Here is a 25,422-nt window from a genome sequence, read left to right on the forward strand (position 1 = left end):
TCTGAAAGGTAGTTTTTTTGTTTTTTCGGTACGCGGACCTCTCACTGTCGTGGCCTCTCCTGTTGCGGAGCACAGGCTCCGGACGCACAGGCTCAGTGGCCATGGCTCACGGGCCTAGCCACTCCGCGGCATGCGGGACGTTCCCGGACCAGGGCACGAACCTATGTCCCCTGCATCGGCAGGCGGACGCTCAACCACTGTGCCACCAGGGAAGCCCAGTTGTTATTCTTATTTTTACAGATGTGAAAATTAAGATTCAGAGAATTTAAAGAACTTAATCAAGGTCATTCAGCTAATAAGTGGCAAAATTTAGACTCAAACTAGGTCTGTCTGATTGCAAAACCTTGACTTTTCCATCCACCACCACTATTACAAATTATCAAAAAAAATTAGAATAATTTTTCTCTGTAACATGTCTGTATTGGGTCAGCTTTCAGTTCAGCTTACATCATAAAAGCTATTTTCCCACATGACTATTTTACCTTCTAACAGATCTTTTATCACTCATATTCTTCTTTTAGGTCATTTGGAGTGGGGGCTTAAAAGGCAGGCAGCTGCTGGATTCTGTTCCCTAGACTGACCCTGGAATCACCCCTGCCCTGTTTCATCTGTCTCTACCAGCTTGCAAGTGATGCTTTTCTGCATCTCCAATCTTCCAGGCTTTTATAATATTAAGTTATTGAGTGTGTGCCATATATAAGGCTCTCATATATAGTATTAAATCAGTAAATCATGGAAGAAGGAGAAAAAGGAAGAGGAAAGAAGAAAGAAATTTGTTAGTTTGGGAAATTGAACATTTCAGAGACAGATTGGGTTTACTTCAGAAGCCACCTTACCAGTCCATCTCTGGTGTGCTGTCTGTGTTACTTTCCCACTGAGCTGAGGTCTCCCAAGTGATGGCTCCTGAGTCCATATACAACTAAGTGATTTTTTTTTTTTTTTTTTTAGCTTTGAGGCATTTTATTATAAAAAGCTGGTACTCATATACATAAATAAGAACTTAAAATTCATCATACATTTACTTCATTTTTTAGCTTGACCTTCTAGTAAATCTTTAGCTTCATTGATTTTGGCTGCTATATAAGGAGATCCTCCCTTGTCTGGGTGATTTAAAAGCATAATTCATTGATGAGCATCTCTTATTTTTCCCTTATTGGCAGTAGGGCTTACACCTAGTATTAATGCTGCTTCCTGTTTTGTCATTTTGGGTTCAAACCCACCTCTGTAATAGACACCACTGAAGGCAGATTTTGGTAGACTTTGAAAAACTTGTTTTACCTGAGGCTCCATATGCCTCACGGCTTGCAAAGCGTAACAGCCTGCACATCCTGCAGCAGCAATGGTCAGTCCAGCTGCTACCACTGTACTGGTTCCCGCTACCATGGGAACTACCATGGTTCCCCCTGGGCTCCTCTGCTTCCACTGGGAGCACAGTTCATCCCACCCCACCAACTCTACACCTTTCGATTTTTCTTTTTTTTTTTTAATGAAAAAAGCCCCCCAAATGAGTCAGTATGGTGAATTAATTAGGAAAAAAGTATGCATTTCTGTGAGATTTGTAAGCTATTTTTATTGGTGCTTGTGAATGCTTTAAATTGAAGATTCTTTGTTCCTGACATTCTAAACTGCTTCTAGGTCCACAGAAACAAACACACTGGCAAAAATTCTACATCCTAACTTCTATCTAAATTTCATAAGAAGGATAATTGAAGTGTCGTTATGTAAATTCACGTTTTTTTGATCTACACTAAAAACTGTGAAGAAAATAGCTGTAGGAATATTAGGCATGCATTCATTCATTCCACATTTATTATTTCTTTTGTATCATGTGTGATATTGAATCTTTTTGTGTGTGAAAATGATTTTGTTTAGTCGGGGTTTTTATTTTTGAGGAGTTTTTTCCGTTTTCCATTTTGAATTGTCTTACGATTCAACTTGACTTTCTAGAAGGCACTCTGAAATTTGGCAGTATTCCTTATAGAAGAAATTACTATACTTGACAGTTGTATTATATGATATTCTGTGAGAAATTCTCAGAGGAGTATCTCAGTTATTTTCAAAGTGTCTCCACTTAAAAAACTTTTTTTTTTTTTTTTTGTGGTATGTGGGCCTCTCACTGTTGTGGCCTCTCCCGTTGCAGAGCACAGGCTCCGGACACGCAGGCTCAGCGGCCATGGCTCATGGGCCCAGCCGCTCCGCGGCATGTGGGATCTTCCCGGACCAGGGCACGAACCCGCGTCCCCTGCGTCGGCAGGCGGACTCTCAACCACTGCGCCACCAGGGAAGCCCTTAAAAAACTTTTTAATGAGCATTATAGTAGTATTTATTCATGATTCTCTGACTTACTTTATTTTGCTCATTTACTCAGTCATCGTTGATTCATTCATTTTCAGTTAATAAATATTTACTAAGCCCCTAACATATGTGTTGCTCTTGGCAGATGAAATGGATATATTTCCCTTATGACACTTATCCTGTGTTGGGGAAGACAGATTAAACAAAGAAACACACTAAGTTGACAACTGGTGTGAGGAAAAGAACAGTGTGTTGTGAGGCAGCAACCCACCTGAGAATGAGCAAGCAGGGAAGGCTTCATTGGGGAAGTAAAATTGAGCAGAGATCTGATGGATGCTGAAGAGTTATTTAGCTCCATCAAGATTTGGGAGAAAGGCTATGTACATGTAGTTAGCCGTCTGTATCCACAGATTTTGTATCTGGGGATAAGGAAGGCCGACTGTACCGTGTCATTTTATATAACGGACCGGAGATTTGCGGATTTCGGTGTCCATGAGTGGTCCTGGAACCAATCCCCCCACAGATACTGAGGGAGGACTGTACCCTAAGGAGGGAACGAACTGGCCTTTTTGGAAGAACCAAAGAAAACCTGTGTGGTAGTTAGAGTAAAGGCTAAAGTTATGCAAGATGGGGTTTGCCATTTGACGATTTTCATTTCCAGGCATGAAGTGAAGTTTGCTAAGCTTTCATGCATTGTTTATAGTAGTAGGAAATATGTGATGGTGTAAATATCAGAATAATTTACCTTAACCATTTGAAAAATGGAGACAGCTTCGTGTTATGTTAGATGTCAGTTTTTAAATACTTGGAAAGGTAGACAGACCAAGTAATTTGATTGCTATAGGACTTGTGAACAATTCTTGGTTTTAGTTTTATAAATATTTTTCCTTGGGTTTTGCATGTACACCCATACACCACTTATTTAGCTGTTTTTCTTTTAAGGAAATCTTGTATTGTTTATTAAAGTGTTTAAGAAAATCTCTATCAAAATTTTTATTTACCTACCATATTATCTTTAAAAAGGCAGGGTGGAGTTAATTTCCTCATTTGCTTTGTGTGTTATCTTCTTGCAAAATGAAAACCCAAAGTCTTTTTCCAGATTACTGTTTTAAACTAAGTAAAACATAAGACATACTAACCTATGGGTTTTTGGATGTGTACGAATGTGATTCTTTCAGGGACAGTGTGATCCTTGAAATAGCAATGTAACCTAAATATTTTATTAAAGAGCTGCTGGAAGTGAGCATATGTTTTGTTTGTGACTAGTATAATTCCTTTTGTATGTCACCGTCCAAAACTATTAACTCCTTTATTATGATATTTATTATTATAGAAGATTCCAGTTGCATTCTTTGTTAAACTAACTCCTCTTAAGTTCTGCCTTGTGGTACCAAGTGTTGTCTTGTTTTTGTCCCTTAAGGTGACTTGAAATTCTTTGTTGCTTCGGTGCAAAATTTAAATATATTCTCTCTTTATTCCTTCCAAACTCCAATATATTACTAGTTGACTAATCTGATAAAGTGGTTAAGGAGAATATGTTTATTGGTTAACGCTATTGTCTTGTACCTTAATTAATTCTTTCACTATTTTAAAACCAAAGGAATAACAAATGCAATAGAATATTACTGTGAGTTGAACGTAAGCGATCTAAAATCTGTATATATTTCATAACTTTTTCTTAATTTACGTTTCTTAAGTACTGTTTTAGGCTAGATATATTATCTTAAAAAATGGCATTTTTGCCATTCTGCTATCCTATCTGATTGCTGTGCCGAATTCCTCGTCTGAGCTGCTAAGCGCCATGTCTCAAATTTATCCTTGAAACCTCTTGCTACCTCATTCCTCATATTGCTTCCACCACAAAGATCTATTGATCTTATGTTCATCCACTGCCGTCCATCTCCAGTGACATTATCTGAGTCCAGGACGACTACAAGCATTGATTAACCTGTGTCTCTTCATCTACTCAGCTTCATATAACCTTTTGTCCCACTTGATCCAAAGTGATCTTTTGAAAATTCAAGTTTACTATCATGTGAATAGCCTTCATTATCTTCACTTATTTTAAGATGAAGACCATAGTTATTAAGGTAGCCTAAATGTCCCCATAAAGTCTGTTATCTGCCTGCCTCTCTAGCCTCACCCTCCCCATTTTCATGTAACATTTGAAATAAAATAATGTATGCAAAAAAACCTATAAGTTGTAAAACAAACAAACAAAAACACCAAAAAACCAAACCAAACAAAAAACTGAACAACCACGAATCTGCCCCCCAACTTGAAACTCACTGCATCTCCCTGTGGGTGCCTCTTCATTATCTTTATTATCATTATGTCTTCCTGCTGAGATGTAAACACTTTCCTGATATTTGTATTTTTATAAACCTTTGCTTTACAAAAACAAATAGCATGATCTGAGAGAGAGTGAGAGAGAGATTGATTTTCCTTACTTAAAGATTTCCCTTACCAGCAGTGCATTAAAACTGTTTTGTTACTGAGTCTACTTGTATGACCATTGAAGGTCTCCTCAAGAGTTAGTCCCTATGTCACCTGAGGTGAAAGTCTTTTTCAGATTCCTTTGCTTACTTAGCTGTCTATATTCCAGCTTCATTGACTGTTAATTTTTGTTCCTTGGTGATCGCTCGTTTTTCCCTTCCTCCAATCCCTGCCCATCATAGGGATTCTGTTGCTTTTGTCGGATCTCGCCTGCTCCCTGTTAACATCTGCCCATTCTTTTTTTTTTTGTTTTTTGTTTGTTTCTTGCAGTACGCGGGCCTCTCACTGTTGTGGCCTCTCCCGTTGCGGAGCACAGGCTCCGGACTCTCAGGCTCAGTGGCCATGGCTCACGGGCCCAGCCGCTCCGCAGCATGTGGGATCTTCCCGGACCGGGGCACGAACCCGCGTCCCCTGCATCGGCAGGCGGACTCTCAACCACTGCGCCACCAGGGAAGCCCAACATCTGCCCATTCTTTACTCCCAACTCAAGCATTTCTCTTCCAAATAAAACTTTCTTTGTCCCCCTTCCTCAGTAACCCCAAGCCCAAGTCAGTTTTGTTTGTTCCAGATATTCCTAGGTCTGCATTTCCTTTCTTTAGATTGTACCTTATTTTGTAATTGCGTAGTTGGTAATGTGTTTGATTACTGCCTCTCTCTCTCTCTCTCCCGCACCCACTCATTAAACTGAGGAAGGGGTATCATAGCATTATAATATCTTTAGGGCTTGACACAGAGCTTGGCATCTGAGTGGTGCACAGCAATTACTTAGTGAAAAAAGAAAAGAATGAAGAAATGAATGAGTAAACGTAACTCTACCTCAGCCTGAAGTTTCCTGTAAAACAGAGCTAGCATTGTCCCACATTCATTTTCTTTCAAGATAAGCTATGAAGTTTAAGGTTTCTTGAAATTATACAACACTTTTATAATATATTAATAGTGTCATCAAAACTATTTTAAAAATAAGGGTAAAATAAGTATTTGATCTCGTTGGTCTTTCTTCCGCATTTCTTTGCTTTTCAATCTCTTTATTCCTCAGATCCCTATGTGATCTAGAGTATGGAGGACCTTGCTAATGTTTGAGTTGATATCAGACCTCAGTAGGCACTTGTGAAGTGAAGAAGTGAATTATTTACAAGAAACCATCCTTCACGTGTATTAAATTGGTTGTAGAATGATCCAGTGTTGAAGAATACTGAGCACCAGGTACCCCACTTTCATCATTAAAACAATGCCCTCAGCACACCTTTCTCTTTCCTATGCCATCATAACAAATAAAGACCTTGTTACTTCATCAACTCATTATCGTTTGGTTTCTATTTGGTGAAATCTAAAGAGATCTTCTGTGGTTATGGTTAGAAATTTATTAAGACATGCAAATCCCTGTTTCTTAAAACTCAAAATAAACCATACGCTAGCCATCCTACACTATCCAGGGTCCTTTCTGGAATTACATCTAAGAGCTGAGAAAATGCAACACAGAGATTTTTACCAAAGCTTACATAATCTTCAGTTCTTTATGTTTGGGCTTTTTCTGAGCATTTCTCCAATGTAACATTTCCTGTATATTTAGACATAGTAAATGAAAAAATGCTTCTGATTGAACCTTATCAAACATTTGCCTTTGAAATGCAAAAGCCTAGTGCACCCTAATGGCATGGAGTATTCTAATATATGCAATAATTCCTTTTCTCTTTTAGTCAAACACCCTGGAAATTCCTCATTAAATCCTATTTTATCCCTCATTGAGGTCATTCCCCGTGATAAATTAAGCACTTAAATGACACATATTATCCTAGAAAGATGGAAGATGGCTGGGAGGGGCCTGGGGTGAGGTGATACGGGAGCATTTGGAACACGTGTAGCACATTCAGCAGGACCTTTCCTATCAGAAACCAGGGAGGATTTCAACTCTAAGAAAAAGTGGTTTCCTTGATTGCCTGACTGTAATGTTCATAGCCAGAGCTGATAAAATCATAGCTGGTACATATGTATCACTATCCTAACCCGTAGTTTAGATGCTTTTAATAATTGCAGTATTTGAAGTACAAACTACTAGGTATAAAATGAATAATATTGTAACTCAACTATATTCTTCAATATAAAAAGGGAAAGAATTCTTAAAAAATAATGTTCAGTATTTTCTTTGAAACAGAAATTAAGCATTGCTTAAATCAATAGTTTTTTTTAAGAATGAGACATGTAATTATTAAGAATTGATTTTGTTTCCATTGGAATATATCTGTCATCAATTTGGAGAGAAATTATTTTATTATTTATTTATTTATTTATTTGCGGTACGCGGGCCTCTCACTGCTGTGGCCTCTCCTGTTGCGGAGCACAGGCTCCAGACGCGCAGGCTCAGCAGCCATGGCTCACGGGCCCAGCCGCTGCGCGGCATGTGGGATCTTCCCATACCGGGGCACAAACCCGTGTTCCCTGCATCAGCAGGTGGACTCTCAACCACTGCGCCACCAGAGAAGCCCGAGAGAAATTATTTTATAATAAAGGTGACTGAGTAGAAGAACTGAAGGTTTGTGTACTGTTGGTGTGTTGGCAAGTTGTTAGTATTTCAGATATATGACAAATAAGGGCTTAGTGTGACATTAATAGTAGGTAATTAAAAGAAAAACTGGCATTGCTAGTGCTTGTTGACTTACCTGTTTTGTACTTTAATGCTTACTGTTATGTCTTGGTCATTTTTGAAAGGTATAAATTATTTTACCTTTTGTTTTTACATATATCCATATTTTTTACAATGTAATAAATTGCCTCTTTCCTAAAATGGAGGAAGCCCTTTGTTAAATTTCTTTTTAAAAATTGATAGCTAACTGTAAGAGCAGAGGCTATATTTAATCATAGTCTTTCTTTTGTAAATAACTATAGAATGTTTATGCATTTTGGACAAAGCTTCAGGGACAGAAAAGCTGCCCTTGCTCAAGTTAAGAAGTCTCATACAAAATTCACTGGACTCGCTCAATATATGGTCAGTTTCTGGGAATGGATACAGCTGTGAACTTCAACTTGTTCCCCAGTCCTCTGTACATCCAACACATACTTGAGAACTGACCTGTGGGATGTGCTGGTCTTGGTCATTTAGTCCCCAGGATCATTAGGAAGCTACTTTGGTTCTTGTGCTTGAAGCTCCATGCTGCCTGGCTTTTGGAAGATATTTCCAGATAGAGACCTTTTTGCTTTTTGCCTCCCCCCGCCCACCTGCCCCCATAAAAGGAAAGTTCTTCTTGTGGAGTCTGATTTTTTTTTTAAATGATAACCTAATGTTCTCCTGATACAAATTGATTGAAACAGACTTAGTTGTATTAAGTACTCTGATGCCAGACACACGTTGTATCCTGGCACACGTCCCAAATGCTCCTGTTCCCACCTTGACAGCTGTTTAGGTCTGTGGCTTTTATTTATATGCTGGCATCATGTGGCTAGTACTTACTCTTAAATTCAGGAGAAGAGAATTATTTTGTTTTCAATAAAGTTTTTTTTATAAAGTGCAAAGATGAAACTATTTCAACAGCAGATAATCTCTTAATGAGAGGATTCCTGGTTAACCCAAAGAAGCCAATCCTCACATTATTTCTGATAGATTTCTGTGGCCTAGGGTTATATTTCAATAGAAGTGGTTTAGGAATCTCTACATGCTGTTGAAACAAAAATTTGTCATGTTAGGCTCTCTAATAAATACAACTAATAAGAAAGCAGATTAATAGTAGAAAGAAAATTTCAAAGTATTGATTCACTTGAAATGTTATAAATACTAATCTGGATTAACTTTAAAATGGGTTATGATGTGATTTTTTTTTCTTGTATGTGCTAGAATTCTGCTTATAAGAATGCTTTATTGTTAACATATTTAAATGTAAAGAGATATGTATTGACAAACATACACACTCATCATCAGATGTCTGTTACATGCAGTATTAAAAGTGATTCATTCCTGACTTATGCAGAATTATGAGAGCAGCCTTATTGAAGGTTTCTATTCAGTTTTTGTCTTTTTAGGCAGTGACTTTATAGATACATATATGCTTTGGGATTCCTTTTTACCATTGTCCTTAGAGACTGGCAAAGGAAGTTGTAGGTAGATATGGTTTTGTTCAGAACAGGTTTCTAATATGCATTTTTTCCTCTTGGGTGCTAAAAAAACCAGAAAAAAACCAAAAAAAAAAAACCTGGCTCTTACAGTAAGCCTAAAAGAAAACAGGTAGAAAGTGTGTGATATATCCCACTTCCTTCTTTGCTTATTGATTTTTGGGAACATATGTTGACCAGAGGCAGAAAGTTTGTGGTCTCTTAACATAATGATTTGGGGAGCAACTGAAATGTAGAGAAAAGGGAAGAAGACAAAGAAGCAATGTTAATGGAATAATGCAGAATAGTGTGAGGAAATGCACACTGGTCTAAATGGAGTACTGCTGAGAAGGAAATAGTGGTGTGGCTCTTTGTACCTTGAAACTGGCAGTAGTGTCTGGTGAGTGCTGCTTTCTGTGCTACCAATGCCAGAGAAAAGACGTCTGGAACCTTTGAATGCTGCTTGCTCACCTCATCTCTCCTTCCCCTCCCTTTTTTCCATGTCAACATTTTCTGTGTGCTCATTTGCCCTCTCATCTATTATATTCCTTTTTTATCCTGACCCCTCCCGTTTCATCAGGTATATCAATTCACCAGTCAACTAACCCTTGGAAGTTGGCGTTTTCCAGTCATTTCCTCTCCACTGATTATTGTCTTCACACATATCTTGACCCATATCTTGCTCATGTGGTTCTATGTAGTCCTGTTCCTTCTGTCCCATCACAGTATTGCTCTATTATTTCCTTTTCCTTGTAGCCTATTTTCTAAAAGAATGTTACAATGCTGTGGACTCAAATATCACATGTGATCATGCCCTTTCTGGAAAATGAACCAAAGATCATAACCAAAATTTGCCTGCTTTTTTTTGTTGGCAGAGTTAAAATTTCTTCCTTCACATTTCATTTACTTTATATTTAGCTAGAATTATGTTGATATAAAATGAAATTGTACCCTAACCTTCCTATTACTGTGATAATCAAGTTGATCATCATATACCAGGAATTCAAAGAGCAACATTGATCAAATAACTGAATGGCTCTTAACTAGCTGTTTGATGTTGGATTCCCTAGAAGCTGATGCTAAGATGAGGATTTATTTGCAAATAATAAAGTGAGAAACGAGTTAGGGAGTAATAAATGGGAAAGGCAGGACTGGGAAGGGAAAGAAGGGGTGTAATTTCAAGGCAAAGTCTGTCCAAGTGCAGCTGAAGTTTAAAATTTCATGGAAGTTCTGTAGTATGAATTATGCCACTGTTCCAACCCAAGTTAAATGAACTGGACATTTATACTTCTATACCTGTCAACCACTGACTAAGGACCACAGGACTACAGGGTAAGGGAAGGTGGATGCTTGCCACAGTTGGACAATAGGGCTCTAGTTAGCCTTAGGACAGAACAACATTTATGAGTGCTATTTTTTGAAGCAAAATTACACTGAACTGTAAGAGGCACAATATGTATTATAATGTGCACAGGTCTTGTTGAAGAATTGTGATAGAATTAGATAATTTCTTTTCCTTTCCACTCCATAACTCTGCTCCTTTCTACATCATTTTCTTTTCTTTTCTTTGGTTGCAACCCATTTCATTGATTGATTAGAGAAGGGAGGAGTATTTTCATAGCGCTCTTGGATAACTGTGGACATTCTTCATTAGTAATATACCGAAATTCAACAAGTGGTAATTGCTTAAAGATTAGTTATAAACATATTAATGAATTTTTTGTATTTTGTTATTTTAAAATCCATTGATCTACCATGCACTTTGAACAAATACTTTACCCAGGCATAATACTGTGACATCAACTGTTGGTCATTTCGAAAATGTTAATTCACTGAGTTTCGTAGATTTTCCAAATGTTGATGCATTTCATTATACAGCATAAACAAATCCCATTTGTTAATATTACCACAGATCTAATCAGAAAAAATTGCACTGGGAAGCTTTTATGCTCCCAGAGGCCATTAGAAGTTTTTCAAATTTCTAGAAGATTTACCTCCCTCATTTTTGCAAAATACCTGCCCAATACCCAAGTCTGAAAAGTTGTAGGTTGTCTGTCAGTTGTTCCTTCAAGTAAAAATGGTGTTGCATGAAAAAAGTGGCTAGTTCAGCCGGCAACTAAAAAAAAAAACCACACAGGTGTGCTGCTCCTTGAAACACCTCTTACAGTTTAGTATGTAGCAATTGCTTTGTTTTTATTTACCATTTTATCACACAATAAAAAAAATTGAATCAAGGGTTGAGATATAACAGAATTAAGATTTTTTTACTGCTTCATCAAGGGCATTCTTAAATGAGACAAGCTTTGTTTGTTTCTTTTAAGGCATGCAAGTATGTGGCAGTGAAGAGTATAATGACAACTAATATAGTTTGCTGCCATGGCATTGACTTGTGCTAAGGCACCAGCAATTCTCCCATCAGTGCTTTTGCACCACACGGCAAAAAGGCAAATAACATCTTAATATTATTATGAAAATAATTTTGCCATCATGAATTCCTGGAAGGTTCTCAGGGACCCTAGGAGTCCATTGAGCAAACTTAATGAACCACTGCTTTAAGGAAAGCAACAACTCTTGGCATTCTTCACCTTGCCACCCCCTTTCAGCTAGTGTCCATTTTAATCTTTACACACAAATTGCAATCAGCAATTAGTCCTTAAGTAATTTTGGAAGAGAGTACTTCAGATACCTTCCTTCAACTTCCTTGTGTACTCCAACTTTGAACAAATTTCCATACTAAAATATCATTAGCAGTTGTTTATTTTCTCTTGGAGATTTTCTTGTAGCAGTCTACTCACTCACATACAAACCATAGCTTGCTGAAACTACCAAATTAATTTTCCTTATCTGTTTCTGAGAATTTTATTGTATTCATTTTGCAAGGATATTTTTTGGTTCTGAAAGGATCAGAATAATGACAATCACACTTTGTGGTTTTTGAATGCTTTATCCTTCACAAAGCACTTCTGCATGTGTCATCTCTTTCAGGCCTAACACCAATCCTGGGAGGTTGGCAGGACGTTGCCATTATCTCCGCATGAGTAATCCCAGGTTGAGAGAGGGGATGTGGGTTGCTTAAGGCCACAAGGAATGAGTGGCAGAACAAAACTGAGATGCTCTGTTTTCGATCTCCAGTTTCCTCCACTGTAGAGCACTGTTTCTTTTCTTGTAACAATTTAAAAGGCATTTCATACTTTTCTCCCTGGTCTATGCAGCACATTTCTGTTATCATTTATGTCATACGATGCCTGCACAGGCTGACTTTGATAAAAATACTGTGCAGCTGAAGAAATGGTGACTGCCATAGGCACTGTGGTCTCAGTGGAGGCCTGATGCTGCTCAGAATTCTGCTGTAACCATGAAGGTCAATGCCTCTTTAACCTTAATAAATATCAGCCAACCCAGGTATGAAATTTTCACCTGCAAGGGAAACCTCAGAACACAATCAGTCAATGTGAGGCAAAACAGTACAGAGAATGGAGATTTGCTGGGTAATTAAGTATATTACAAAATAAACTTGACTGACTCATCTATAATCATATGCTGGGATTCATAATACAAAAAGCTGAAGTACATGGTGTGAGTTAATGAAAATGGGTTTTGACGAGTTTACAATAGCAAAGAGTGTTTGCATATTGTAAAAATTAATTAAACATTGGTTTATTATATTTCATTGTGGTCCTCCTTTTTGGCCAAGAGGGTTGAACTGAGTTTCTCAGCATTCATTTTGTTTAATTAGAACTTTTAAAGTCTTAAAAAAGAATTTGTTAGGTAATATTTTTGAAACACTGCAAATGATAGAGAATAATAATACATATCCATATAGCCACCATCCAGTTTTCTCATGTTTTAGCATTTTGCTGTTTGCTTCTTTTCTTACAGAAATAGTGTTATGAGACAACTGAAGCTCTGTCTGTACCCCTCCTAGGTTACACTGGTCACTCCCCAGAGTTAATTATGCTTTTGAATTTGCTATTCAGTTTTCATAATGCTTTTTATATTTTGACACATGTATTTGCATTGATAAATATCTAAGATTTTTCGTGTTTTAGTACTTTAAAAATGTGGTATCATTATGTACATTTGGCAATAGTTTTTCCCCTCAACATTGCTTTTGGGATTATTCATTTTAACATGTGTAGCTCTGATTGAGGTATTCAATGCATAGTGTTCATTAATGACTATGCTGTAATTCACGTATACATTCTATGATTGATGGCAATTTAGGTTGCTTCCAATTCTTCCTATATGAAACAGAGTTACAAGAAACATTCTTATATATACTTCCTTGTGTATATGGCCAAGAGTTTCTTTAAGGTTTATACCTACAAGTAGAACTGCCCAGTCTGGACAGTATGCTTCTTCAGCTTTACTGAGTACTACTGCCAAATTGTTTTCTTTCTTTTTAATTTGAAAACAATCAGATTTTACTTTGAAACAATTTTTTTAAATTATTTCATTTTTGGCTGTGTTGGGTCTTCGTTGCTGCGTGTGGGCTTTCTCTAGTTGCGTCGAGTGGGGGCTACTGTTTGTTGTGGTGCGCAGGCTTCCCATCGTGGTGGCTTCTCTTGTTGCAGAGCACAGGCTCTAGATGCGCAGGCTTCAGTAGTTGTGGCTCGCGGGCTCTAGAGTGCAGGCTCAGTAGTTGTGGCGCATGGGCTTAGTTGCTCCGCGGCATGTAGGATCTTCCTGGACCAGGGCTTGAACCCATGTCCCCTGCATTGGCAGGCGGATTCTTAACCACTGTGCCACCAGGGAAGTCTGAAACAATTTTTACTTATAGAAAAGTTGTAACTATAGTACAAAAACATGCTCACAAACCATTTACACAGATTAAAAAATGTTAACATTTTGTCCAGATCTTAACATTTTGTCTTTATATTGTGTGTGTGTGTATAAAGTATTTTTTTCCCCACCAGAAGTATTTGAGAGTGGGTTGCTTTGACAATGTCTCTTCACCCTTTAATCTTTCAGTGTGTCTTTCTTAGAACTGGGAACCTTCTCTTACATAACCACAGTACAGTTATCAAGTCTAGTTTAACACTGAAAATACTTGTATCTAATCTGCAGTCCGTACTGCAACGTTGTCAGTTGTCCCAATAATGTCCTTATAGCAGTCCTCCCCCGCACCCCTCAGTCAAGGATGACATTGCGTTTACCTTTCACATCTCTTTAGGCTTTTTTAATCTGGACGATTCTTTAGCTTTTCTTGATCTTTTGTGACATTGATGTTTCTAAAGAATAGAGGAAGTTAAAAGTTTCTCAATTTGTGTTTATCTAGTGTTTTCTCATGATTAGATTCAGATTATGCAGCTTTGGCTGGAATAAAACTAATGTTTTAGTGATGATGTATCCTTCTTAAGGATTAATCATTAGTATTAATAGAATTAACTATTTTGGGATGCTTTTGACATTTTAATTGACTAACTAAAACTCTTAGCTCTTTTTTTTGATATATATATATAAATATATATAAATGGAATTCAGATTCATATATATATTATATATATATGTTATATATATATATATCTCCATGTGTATATAAATGGAAATCTGTTATTCAGGCTGGTAGTGCTCAATTAGCTTTTTTTCCCTGACCCAAGTAGCAAATACCTTGGAGAATTTCAGTGTTTAGTAAGCGTTGTTACTTTCCCCCCTATGAATAGCACTTTATGACATAGGCTAAACTAGACAAATATACAGTGTTATGTGGATCATTATGCAATAAAGCTGCTAAAGTCACATGGGTGGTAAAGTTTGATAGTCTCAAGCCTGTGAAGCACATATCATGTAGACATTTTAAACATAAAGCTTTAATAGGAATAGGAAAGCCACTTAAACCATTGTTCAGTTGCATATAAGTTGTTCTTCTGGACTTCTTTCATTTTTAATAAAAATTAAAAGTATTATTGTTGGCATTATTTTGATTATTTGTTTCAAGTGTCATTCAGTTTCTCTACCATATTTACTTTTTTCCTTTGGAAATTAACAAGCAATTTATAGGGAAATACTTTGAGATGTTTTAAATATCCTGCTTGTAATTAAAGCTTTTCCCCTTAGATTTAGCATCTATTGATCATGCTTGCCTGAATCGTGTTTTACTACCATAGTTGGAAAATTGTGACTTTCTAACTGAATTATTCCTTTGTTCTTTCTATACACAGTAACGTAGTTCTTTAGTTGAACTTGAATAGATACTTGTGAGCATGAATTCTTAGTCTAAATATTAGATTCAGGATTTATTTTGTGAAATTTCTTTTCCTATTAGCCATTTGTTGACTTCTGAGAATAGAAGTTAAAATGGTATTCCCATTGCCCGAACCAATCTAGAACTACTCTGAGATCACTTATTGATTAATTTATACCTCACTTCTATTAAGGATTAAAGAAAACTTTTCAAATTAAACACAATAAAACAGGACAAAAAAGGTAAAAATCATGATTAACTTAGTGGTACCGTTTAATCATTATAGTTGAACATTGAGTTCAGATCATAGAAAATAGGCAGCTAAGCCAAAGAGACAACCATATAAAATTAGATGTGATTTCACTGTTTCATAAGACAAAGCATCTTATAAGAGCTTAATAAAATATATAAGCAAGAATAGAAGCTCACTTAATTTGAATAACATATAACTTAATTTCATGTCACCAGGAGGGCTAATTTTTGTGTTGTGCTAGCTCTATTTATTGAAAATTTATGCACTGGTAAAAACAATAGCTCCAACCAGTGCAGACTTACTTAGAACTTTTGTTTCACACTTAGGGTCCTGGGTCTCAATTCCAGAGATTCTGGTTCATTAGGTCTTGAGAAGGGCCTGGGAACATCACAGGTGATCCTAAGATCACACTATGAGAAACAGTACCTCAAAGAAAAACGCAAAAGTTGTGATTTATTGTGATCAAGTCAGTATTGCAGACTATATAAAGAGGCTTGTAAAATTCTTACAGTAGTCTCATATTTATAGTATAATAACTTTTAGAAATTCCTATTAATGAATACTTTGGGGTAGTAAATAAACAGCTAAATAGCTAAACTGAACCATTAGAGCATACACCAGTAGTCGATTTAGTAAGTCAGTAGTAAAGTCTTTTACCACTCTAGCCTAATACCCATACTTCCTTAGTATTTTCATAACCTCCTTATTTTTTCATTTGTTTATTAACTTCGTTAGTTTTAGTGGCTCAACATACATGACTTTTTAACTTGTGTACATTTTCCAAGTTGTAGAAGTGTTTGTTATTTCACCTTTTTTTGTTTTTGCGGTACGCGGGCCTCTCACCGTTGCGGCCTCTCCCGTTGCGGAGCACAGGCTCCGGACACACAGGCTCAGCGGCCATGGCTCACGGGCCCAGCCGCTCCGCAGCATGTGGGATCTTCCCGGACCAGGGCACAAACCCATGTCCCCTGCATCGGCAGGTGGACTCTCAACCACTGCGCCACCAGGGAAGCCCTGTTATTTCACCTTTTAAGCAGAACCTTAGGTGTTTGTTTGTTTGTTTTTTAATATTCATTATTTTGTATTAGAAGAGACAGGCCACCAATTTCCAAGATTTATTACTCTTTTGCGATAACTGGCTTTAGCCAGGGGCCAAGATTTCAGAACTGTTCATAGGAAAGTAATTTCCACTGGTGTCATTGCTAACTAAGTGACTGACTTTGACATACATGGCTCTGGCCTACAACTGGTCAGCCTGAAATAATCAGAAACAACAACTATTTTAGTAACACTGAATACCAACCTTACAGTTTATAAAGTAGGTTTATTGGAGATCTTCCATCAGCAGAGACTTTCACAATGGCTTTTGGGTTAATGAAAATATTTTAGGTATAACTGAATGTATAAGCCTTGGACTGTTCTGTGATTTCTCTTAAGACTGTATGGGAGACATTTTATTTGTTGCCTGGGATTTATTGCTGCAGTTCTCTTGAACACTGTAATGGAAATAACTGATAAAACTTCTGAAAATATGCTGAAAGTTTACCCCTTTGTTTTATTAAATGTAGCAAATGTAGCATATAATAATAGCACTGGTACATGCATTCTTCATTTGCAGCTCTTTCAGGAGGAAGACATATATTTTCATAAGAAATGTGACATTTATAAGGATTGTACAGCTTAAAAGGTGTGCACAGAAATTGTTAAGACTTGTAAAACATTGGTTTACCATGCCTGGTTGATGACCTGTTCAAGACAACTTTAGAACAGGAGCAGTGACTTAGTTCCCAGCTTGGAACATTTGTTTATATTTTGGTGTTTATAAGATCATAGATGCTAGGCTAAACTATTTTCACATAGGGAAAGGATGACTAAGAGAAAATTCTTATTATTGTGCTTATGATTCAAATTTTCTGTCCACCATAGTCCTTTGAACTTTACTGCTTATAAAAGTACAAAAAGGGGCTCCCCTGGTGGCGCAGTGGTAGAGAGTCCGCCTGCCGATGCGGGGGACACGGGTTCGTGCCCCGGTCCGGGAGGATCCCACGTGCCGCGGAGCGGCTGGGCCCGTGAGCCATGGCCGCTGAGCCTGCGCGTCCGGAGCCTGTGCTCCGCGGCGGGAGAGGCCGCAGCAGTGAGAGGCCCGCGTACCGCAAAAAAAAAAAGAAGAAAAAAAAAAGTTCAAAGAGGCAGTAGCATTTCTGTAGCTCATTATTTTGAAAAGGAAAGTGAGAAATGAAAAATACTGTTGTGTCTCAGCATTCTGAGATCCCGGCCCCAAGAGAAGTACTGAAGACCTTCAATTCATAGTAGAGATCTAAGCATGTCAAAAATATTATATTTAATTTTATATTAAATATATGATTTTCAGAGTATATGGAGAAGGTCGATAATTACACCTCTAATACTTTTTCTGCCTTGTATTACAATTTCATTCATAGTGGTTATTTTTCAGCTTCATGATTTTGAGGTGAAGGGTTTCCTCAAATTATTATAGTTTGATTCTAATTAGATATAGCTGGCTTTGTTGTTGTTTTTAAATGGAAAAAGTAAAGGAAGTAGAACAATTTAGTTACAACTTTGATTCTGATCATTGGACCTTGGTTAGATGTACTTAGCATCCATTTCACTTTGCTTCTTTCCCTACAGTACTCCTATTTTCTTCATGCAGCTATTCTGCTCTCTTGTAGGCCAAATGCTTCAGGAGAAGCTGAGCCCTATCCCAGCTCCAGGAGTGGGATTGATTTGTCTAAAGCAAACACCATCTTTTGTACCTCTAAAAGTTTCGTCTGAGAAAGGTCAGGTGAACACTTAAGCCTACTGATGCTAAGTGCAGTGCTCCTGGCGCCTTTTTGGAAGTCATCCTAATCTTCACCTGGACACCTTCCAAAACTGATTCCCTTTCTCTCCTGCTGGGCTACTGGCTGCATCCCAATACCAGAGGGAAAACTAGCTTTATGATAAACATTCATTGTGGATTAAAGAGCAGAGAAAAACATTCCCAGCCAGGAACATTGTAACTCCACTGTGTTTGTGTGTATGTGTGTGTGAGTGTGTGTGTGTGTGAAAAAGAGAGAATGACAGAGACAGGTATCAGTAGATGAGGAACATCTTGGTAAGAATGTACATTTGCATTTTTTTCTAGAAATTTACAAAGGGAAAGCTAAAATATGCCATTTGGGGTTTTACTTTAAAGGCCTGTATGAACCAAATCATCTGCATGCTTTTGATAAAATGTCTTTTTTCTGTTCTGCTCCCCCTCAAAGACGCTTATTTTTCTCACTGAAAAATTTCAGAATGCTAATGTGGTTGACTGGGTATAAAGTCATAAAGCCAAGCCTTCTGAAGTTGAAAGGCTTATTGCCTAAAATGATGTTCTTTTGATGATATAGTCAGTTTTCTAATATTTACATTTTTTGGTGCCTCATCTGGTAGAATTGGACTTCTCATCTTTTGCCCAAAAGATGTTTGAATCTGAGAAACCATTTACTTGCAAATTTTGATTTATTAGAAATTATATCCTTAAAATTAAATTTCAATGCAAATGTAAAATGTGGGATACACTTTGAACCACTCCTTTTTTTCTTAGGGAAGAAAGAAAATACAGATATAGGTCGTCCTTCACATGTTTTCCTGCTCTTCATCTTGATAGGCAACTTTTTAAAACAATGCTCTTAAAAAGAGAATACCTCAAAGAATATCTGCTTGGGGCTTCCTGGAAGGAAGGTGAGATGACAAAACTAGTGATGTGTGACTCCGCACTCCAGTGACAGAGAATATAATTGCAGCAAGGTCTCCAGAGTAATGTAGAGGTAAACTGGAATTTTCCAAGAGAGAGTGAAGTTACATTAGTGAAAAAGAGACAGTTGGGAGGAAATGTTATTTTAGCCACATATTCTGGTTGTACATAATTTAAAGAGTATCAATTTCAAGAGGACAATAAAAAAGAAATTATAGTAATCAAGATAGGAAATTATTAAGGGTTTGGGAGAAAATTTCAGCCAAGAGGGAATGTGAAGATTAGGTATAAATTCTCACAGCCTTGGCTGACAAGCTGATGAGCACATCTACAGATGAGAAATGTAGAAGGAACAAAAGGATGACTTGTGTGAGAGCCAATGTTAGGTTTGTATTAGAAAGAATAAAAGTAGAATTTGAACAGAGAAGTTTCTGAAAGGAGGAGAAAAGTAATGTTTTGCCAAAGTTTGCTTCTGAGGCTTCTCTGAAGATTGACATACTTCTCTTTCATAGTTGCCTATTTGTGGGTAGTCTGATGCTTTCTGTATGTGACTTTTCTTTTACTATTGAGGGAAATAAGATGAGAATTCAGAGAGGAGAGAATATATATGGTTTTTGAAGTTAAACTAAATGGATGTCTTCTTATTTTGCCTATTGTGTGTAGTAAACTTAATCTTAGATGTAAAAATGGCTATACTCATATAGATAAGAGCATCTGCCTAATTCCTGTTTGAAAAAATGAGTCTTACTCATTGCTAGCCATCTTAGCTGTGCCAAGGCCAGATAAGCACTGGATTTTGGGTCTGAACATGCAGATTAAAGGGTAAGTCTGTTAGTTAGCAGCTTTTTGAGTCTGAGGGAGATACGTAATGACTTTAAATAGAAGGGTATGTTCAGAAGTATGGGTGGGAGGCTCTCGAAGGAATGGAATGGCTCTTGTAGGTGATCTGGAAAGTACCTACAGTGCAGAGGAAATAGTACTTCTTTTTTCTGTTACACTTACAATGTCTCCGTGAGGAGGCAACCACAGACTCTTAACCAATGGTAAACTATGAAGAGTGGTGGGGACCATGACAAACTGATCCGAACGCCAGATTAAAAAGTGTAGTTTTTAACTTAAAGTGATTGTTGACATGTGAGAATGCAGGCCTAGTTTTGCCAGAACTTCCAGTTTTTGTTTTGTTTTGATTTTTAGAACCCTGAAATTTGCATTTTTTCAGTGAAATTTCACACACACACACACACACACACACACACGCATATGCAATTAATTAAAAAACAATTTTGCCACACTGGTGTGGGTCAAACAAAGCAAGTCTTTGAGCCAGATGTGCCCTATGGCCACAGTTTAGATCTTCTTCTTTAATCTCTTTTTTCATAGATGTTTATTGAGATCCTGATAGGTTGCATGGCTTTGTACTAGACTCTCTTAAAATGTTGAATTATATTCCAAGAAATTCCTAATAACCTATATTTTATTTAGGTGATGTTTAAACCTTTACATAAATTTGGAAAAAAAATTATGGGATTGAAAGTAAGGTTCCTAATAGTACACATTTTATTGAAGCATGGGAAGGACTATAAAGGAAAGGATGACTGATTTCATATCTTTAATTTTGTTGAGTTGTTACCATAAACTTTGTCATCAGTGTTTCTTACAGAATTTTCTAAATAAGCAAGAAAAGATATGTTTTGAAGGTCCTACGGACACTCAAAGGTAAAAGATGGTGAATATTTATTTTTAAAAAAGTCTCTTCAAAATAAAATCATTATCTCATTATTAAATTGACTTATGTATTTTTAAAAATATGTCTCTATTCTCAGGCTTACCAAAGTTAACTATTGATGATACAATTTATGTTGGAAAAATATGTATACTTACAACTCTTCATTATTTGTGTGATTCAGATCCTTCTATTTTTCCCACTATTTTTTGGCCACAGAAGTACAAATTAAGTATAATAACTTATTCTGGTCATTTGCTAACTTTTTGGTTTTAGGGAAAACTCTAGAAATAGAGGAAGCTGCGATGATTTGAATCAAATTACCTTTGCAGGTGATTGTTTTTGGAGTGGGCACCTGTTACAAAGATCATCAAGCTATAGGTCACTGGTCCTGTGATACAGCCTGATTAAAAGATAGTAGTGGATTAGACAGATCAAGAGAAAGAGTTAACATTTGAGAGGAAGCTAAAAGAATGCCATGGAGTATCAGATGGCCATGAGGGATCATGGAAAGCCTAAACTTTATGATGAAACAAACTGTGGATAAGATGAGGATGAAGACATTATATGAGAGAAATGAAAACATGCAGAATGTGAGGGGCAGGAGTGTTCTAGAAGAATCCAAGACAAAATAAAATTTCTACTCCAGGGAGCAGGCAGATGAGGAATAGCTGGACAATATTAATGCAATGAACCAGGACAAAGATCCCTGAACCCTCAAGGCTGAAGTCTCTAAGCTCCCTTATATCCTTTCACTATCTGATCCATTCTTGTGTCAAGGCTCTTTCTTGGTTCTTCCATCGCAGTTTTCTCTTGTCCCTAGGTGCTCACACTGGTCCTTCTTCTTCAATTAATCCAATTTTCTCCTTCCCCTCACCCCTTTACTGTCTCCCACTCCCTTTATGCCGAGCTCTTACTCATTCAGCAAGTCTCACTCAAGATTTCTTTTCCTTCTAGAAACCTTTGTTGACTCCCTCCTCCTTTTTTTTTTTTCCCAAAACCATGGGATGTTTTTAAACCTTCCTGGAATTGATTCCATCTCTGTTTTTTGCCCCTTCCCTGCTTATGATCTCTCAGTTTTCCCCTCTTTCTACCCTGTCAGACATGTTTACAGCCTCCAAGCCTTCCCTTTTTTCCATCCCATCTGACCCAGTGTTCGGTCCCCATTATCTCATTTGGATCATGGGATTTAGCCTCGAAGTAACTTTCCAACTGCAGTTTTCCCTATCCAGAATTTCAGATCCTTTTTCATAAAGTAAAGGAGAAAATCATATCACCCTGCTTAAAAATTATCACTAAATCTCTAATTGATATTTAATTAACTCTAATTTAATTAAGCCTAATATTGCAGACTTTCCAAAGTGAGGATCTAGTCCCCTGTACCTTTTCTGACCAATACTCACCCGTGAGGATTCTGAGTGCACCAAATTAAACCACTGGCTGCTTCCAACTGTTTTCCTTCCCAGTACCGCTCTTCATTCCATGCCCATCTTCTGGCTTTCCTCCTGCCCCTACCCCCATAAATTGTTTTTAGCTGTCTTTTAGGGTGCTGCTTCTTCCATTCTGCCATGATTTGCTTGTGTTTTGTTTTTCATAACACATACAGTCTCACATACAAAAGGAAATAGAATAGAGCTTAATCTTACACTGCTCTTAAGCACAGTGATTAAGAGCACTGGTCCTGGAGCCAAACTGCTTGAGTTCCAACAGTTCTGTCTCTACTTCTTATTCTGAGGCTTCAGAGATGTTCTGCAACCTCTCTTTGCCTTAGTGTTCTCATCTGTAAAAAGGAAATAATTAGTGCCTACCTTATAGGGTCGTTGACCAGACTGAATACATGGAAAATACATAGGATCGTATCTGGCACATAGTAAGTGCTTAATAAATATTGTTATTGTTATAGATTGTCAAAGTCAGAAACATTTTATTGTAATGGGAGGGATTTTTTCGTAAGTCAGCAAGTATACAAAAAGAAAAGTAACAGAGAGACTCATCACCAGCATTATAAATTATTTAATTGAGTAAAGATTTAGTGAATTGGTAAATTAAGGCATTCTCTGCTTCATTTTGGGCTTGGGTATTAAGGCAATAACCATAGAACCATTTTAATCTAATTTTGAACAGTTTCCTTTGGAGTTTTAAGAGTTTCATTAAAGAAATCTCAATGTAAGGATGGCTACTTTTTCTTAACACTGAATTTTCAAGCTCCTTAGAGTAAAGGTAAGATCTGTGCTTATTTTTTTCCATTTGAGCTTTTGAGGTCTTTTCTCTCTTATATCACTTCCATTAATGAGAATGCCTTCCAAATCATGGTTTAGCCTGTCTACTTAATTGTGTTTCTCAGGAATAACAGGCTGTTTTTTAATAATTGCCTGAATGACTAGATTAAAAGCAAAGATGAGGACAAGTTGAAGAATTCACTTCAGTTTCAAAATGTGACTTCCAGTTGACCCTTGAGAAGTGTGCTGTGCAGAATGTGTTTGCCTAGACAGAAGCATTGGTCAGTTTTAGTCTGTGTAGTTAAGTATCGAAGGTATGCCTTCGGTGAGATAATACAGGCAATGTCTAATAATATGCAATTTCTCGATGAATTTGGAAAAATGAGAGTGGCCTGAAACAGGGACTACGGATACCCTAGCAGATACCACGTTTCTTTCATCTTCTCTGGCGAATCTAATGTCATTCTTCCCCCTCACCCCACCCTCTTGACCACAGCCCCTCTACCACCAAGGTTCTTAGAAGCTGAGATGATACTTAGATGGCACAGACCAATTTATTCTGGGTTGGCCATCATAACATATTTGTCTCTCAGGGGTTTTTGGATGGCAGATGACAGAAATCTAAATCAGTCTAGCTTACATTAACAGTGAAAAGGGACGGATTAAGGGATTTGTAGGATGGTGTATTGATGCATGAAACGGGGAGGTCCAGGGGTGAAACTGACCTCAGAAGTTGAGGTGCTCAAATGCTGTTGTCACATTCTTCTTCCTCTTTGTCCCAACTTTCTCAGCTATGCCTCTCTGTATTTATTTTTTCCTACATGAGGCAAGGTTTAGAGGGACACATGGTGGCAATTATTTTCAGACATACTTTGCCTTAGCTCAGTTCCCCAGAAAGAAGACAGTCTTTTTCTCTCATTGAACGTTTATAAAATCCCAGGGAACAGCTCTAATTGACTTTGCTTTGCTCTTCTGGTCAACTGTTGGCTTAGACTCTGTGGATAAAGGTTCAAAGATCTGTAATTGGCTAAGCCCTTGGCAGAATTCAAGTATAGGGATTGAGAACCCTACCAGAACATGTGAATTGAGAATGGGAAGTCCACCCAAGGAGGGAGCAGAAAATGGGGGTGGCACCAGGCAGACACAAACAGCAGATGTCCCTTGGTATTCACAAATCTGACATTGAATTGTCTTTTACTTTCAGCACCATTGCTCTGCTTTTTTACCTGAACCTTCATATGTGTAATAGTCATATTCTTTTATAATTGGGTTTGACCATCATTTTATTTATCCATTGAGTGTATTAAAGCATCTGTATTGTTGTGACGGCAGGAGTAATACATAATTAGGGAACAAAAGTTGCTTGCTTTTTAAAGGAAAATCTGTGATGTATTCTTTTATAAAGTGAAATGAACCTTCTAGATAAGGGTTCCCAGACCTGACTCATCATTACAATTCCCTAGAAATTTAAGAGAGAGAGATAATATGGTTCAATACAGCATGATGAAGACTGGGGGTATGAATGGTTAAGATGATTTAGTGATTATCCCAGTTCTGTTGATAATAAGAAAAAACAAGGACAACATTAAGCAGGATTTCAGTCTTCTGGTCTGGATTTTTGAAACTTTGAACCTCTCTTTGCTCAGTCTCCTTTGTTTTCACGTCTCCTGGAAGGTGAGCAGGGCTTTCCCACTGCTCTTTTATTGTAAGACTACCTACCTGTTTGTACTCTGGGCTTTTCCTTTCCTGTTTCCAGACTTATCTGTCTGGTGTTCTTGTCCCTCTCAATAACTTGATTGAAGCAAATTCTGTCAATATCCCTGAAGATCAAAAAAACTTTCTCCAAGAGCATGAGTTTCTAAAATGTAGAATGTTAAGTCCCATTGCATTCACCATATTGGCTAATGACTACTTTTACATGACAATGTCGCCCATTTAGAGAAAAATTGGATGACAGAAAAATTAGTCCAGGGATGCTGTGATGTATCTAGTTAATTCTTGCTCTTTAGAATGTGTCCTCTTGAGAAATTATTCTCCGTATCTCACAAAGGCTACTTCCAACACTTTCCACTCTCTCTAAGCTCCAATACTCTACTCTTCCTTAGTGGACCATCTTGCCTCTTCAATTATCTAAAAAGCAGCGAAGCATTTTGGTTTAACATCCTTCACCATCCCTCTTCTTCCTAAGAAATTTCCCTGGACCTTTTAACCTATTCCTTTCACCTTTTTCTCTGATCTTGTTTAAGAAATGATTTTCCCCTCACTCCTATATCTTCCATTGCTTCCTTTTCTCTAAGTCAATACACAGAATTCCTCCCCTTTATCTCAATATGTCTTCATATCTCAACCTTACCATTCACTATCAGATTTCTTCAAGGGAAGGGGGGAGGCAGCTGTGGGAGTTGCTGGTAGTCTGCTGAACTTTGCTAAATC

At 37.4% G+C, this 25,422-nt stretch overlaps 1 protein-coding gene and 1 pseudogene across 1 annotated transcript in view; one reads left to right on the forward strand and one right to left on the reverse strand.

The window, feature by feature from the left end:
* Positions 1-25,422, forward strand: part of IMMP2L (inner mitochondrial membrane peptidase subunit 2) — a 910,414-nt gene that overhangs the window by 317,669 nt on the left and 567,323 nt on the right. The window lies entirely within an intron of this gene.
* Positions 958-2,043, reverse strand: LOC101287973 (mitochondrial import inner membrane translocase subunit TIM14-like; annotated as a pseudogene).

The sequence above is a fragment of the Orcinus orca genome, chromosome 9, assembly GCF_937001465.1.
Source record: "Orcinus orca chromosome 9, mOrcOrc1.1, whole genome shotgun sequence".
Classification (NCBI taxonomy): Eukaryota; Metazoa; Chordata; class Mammalia; order Artiodactyla; family Delphinidae; genus Orcinus; species Orcinus orca.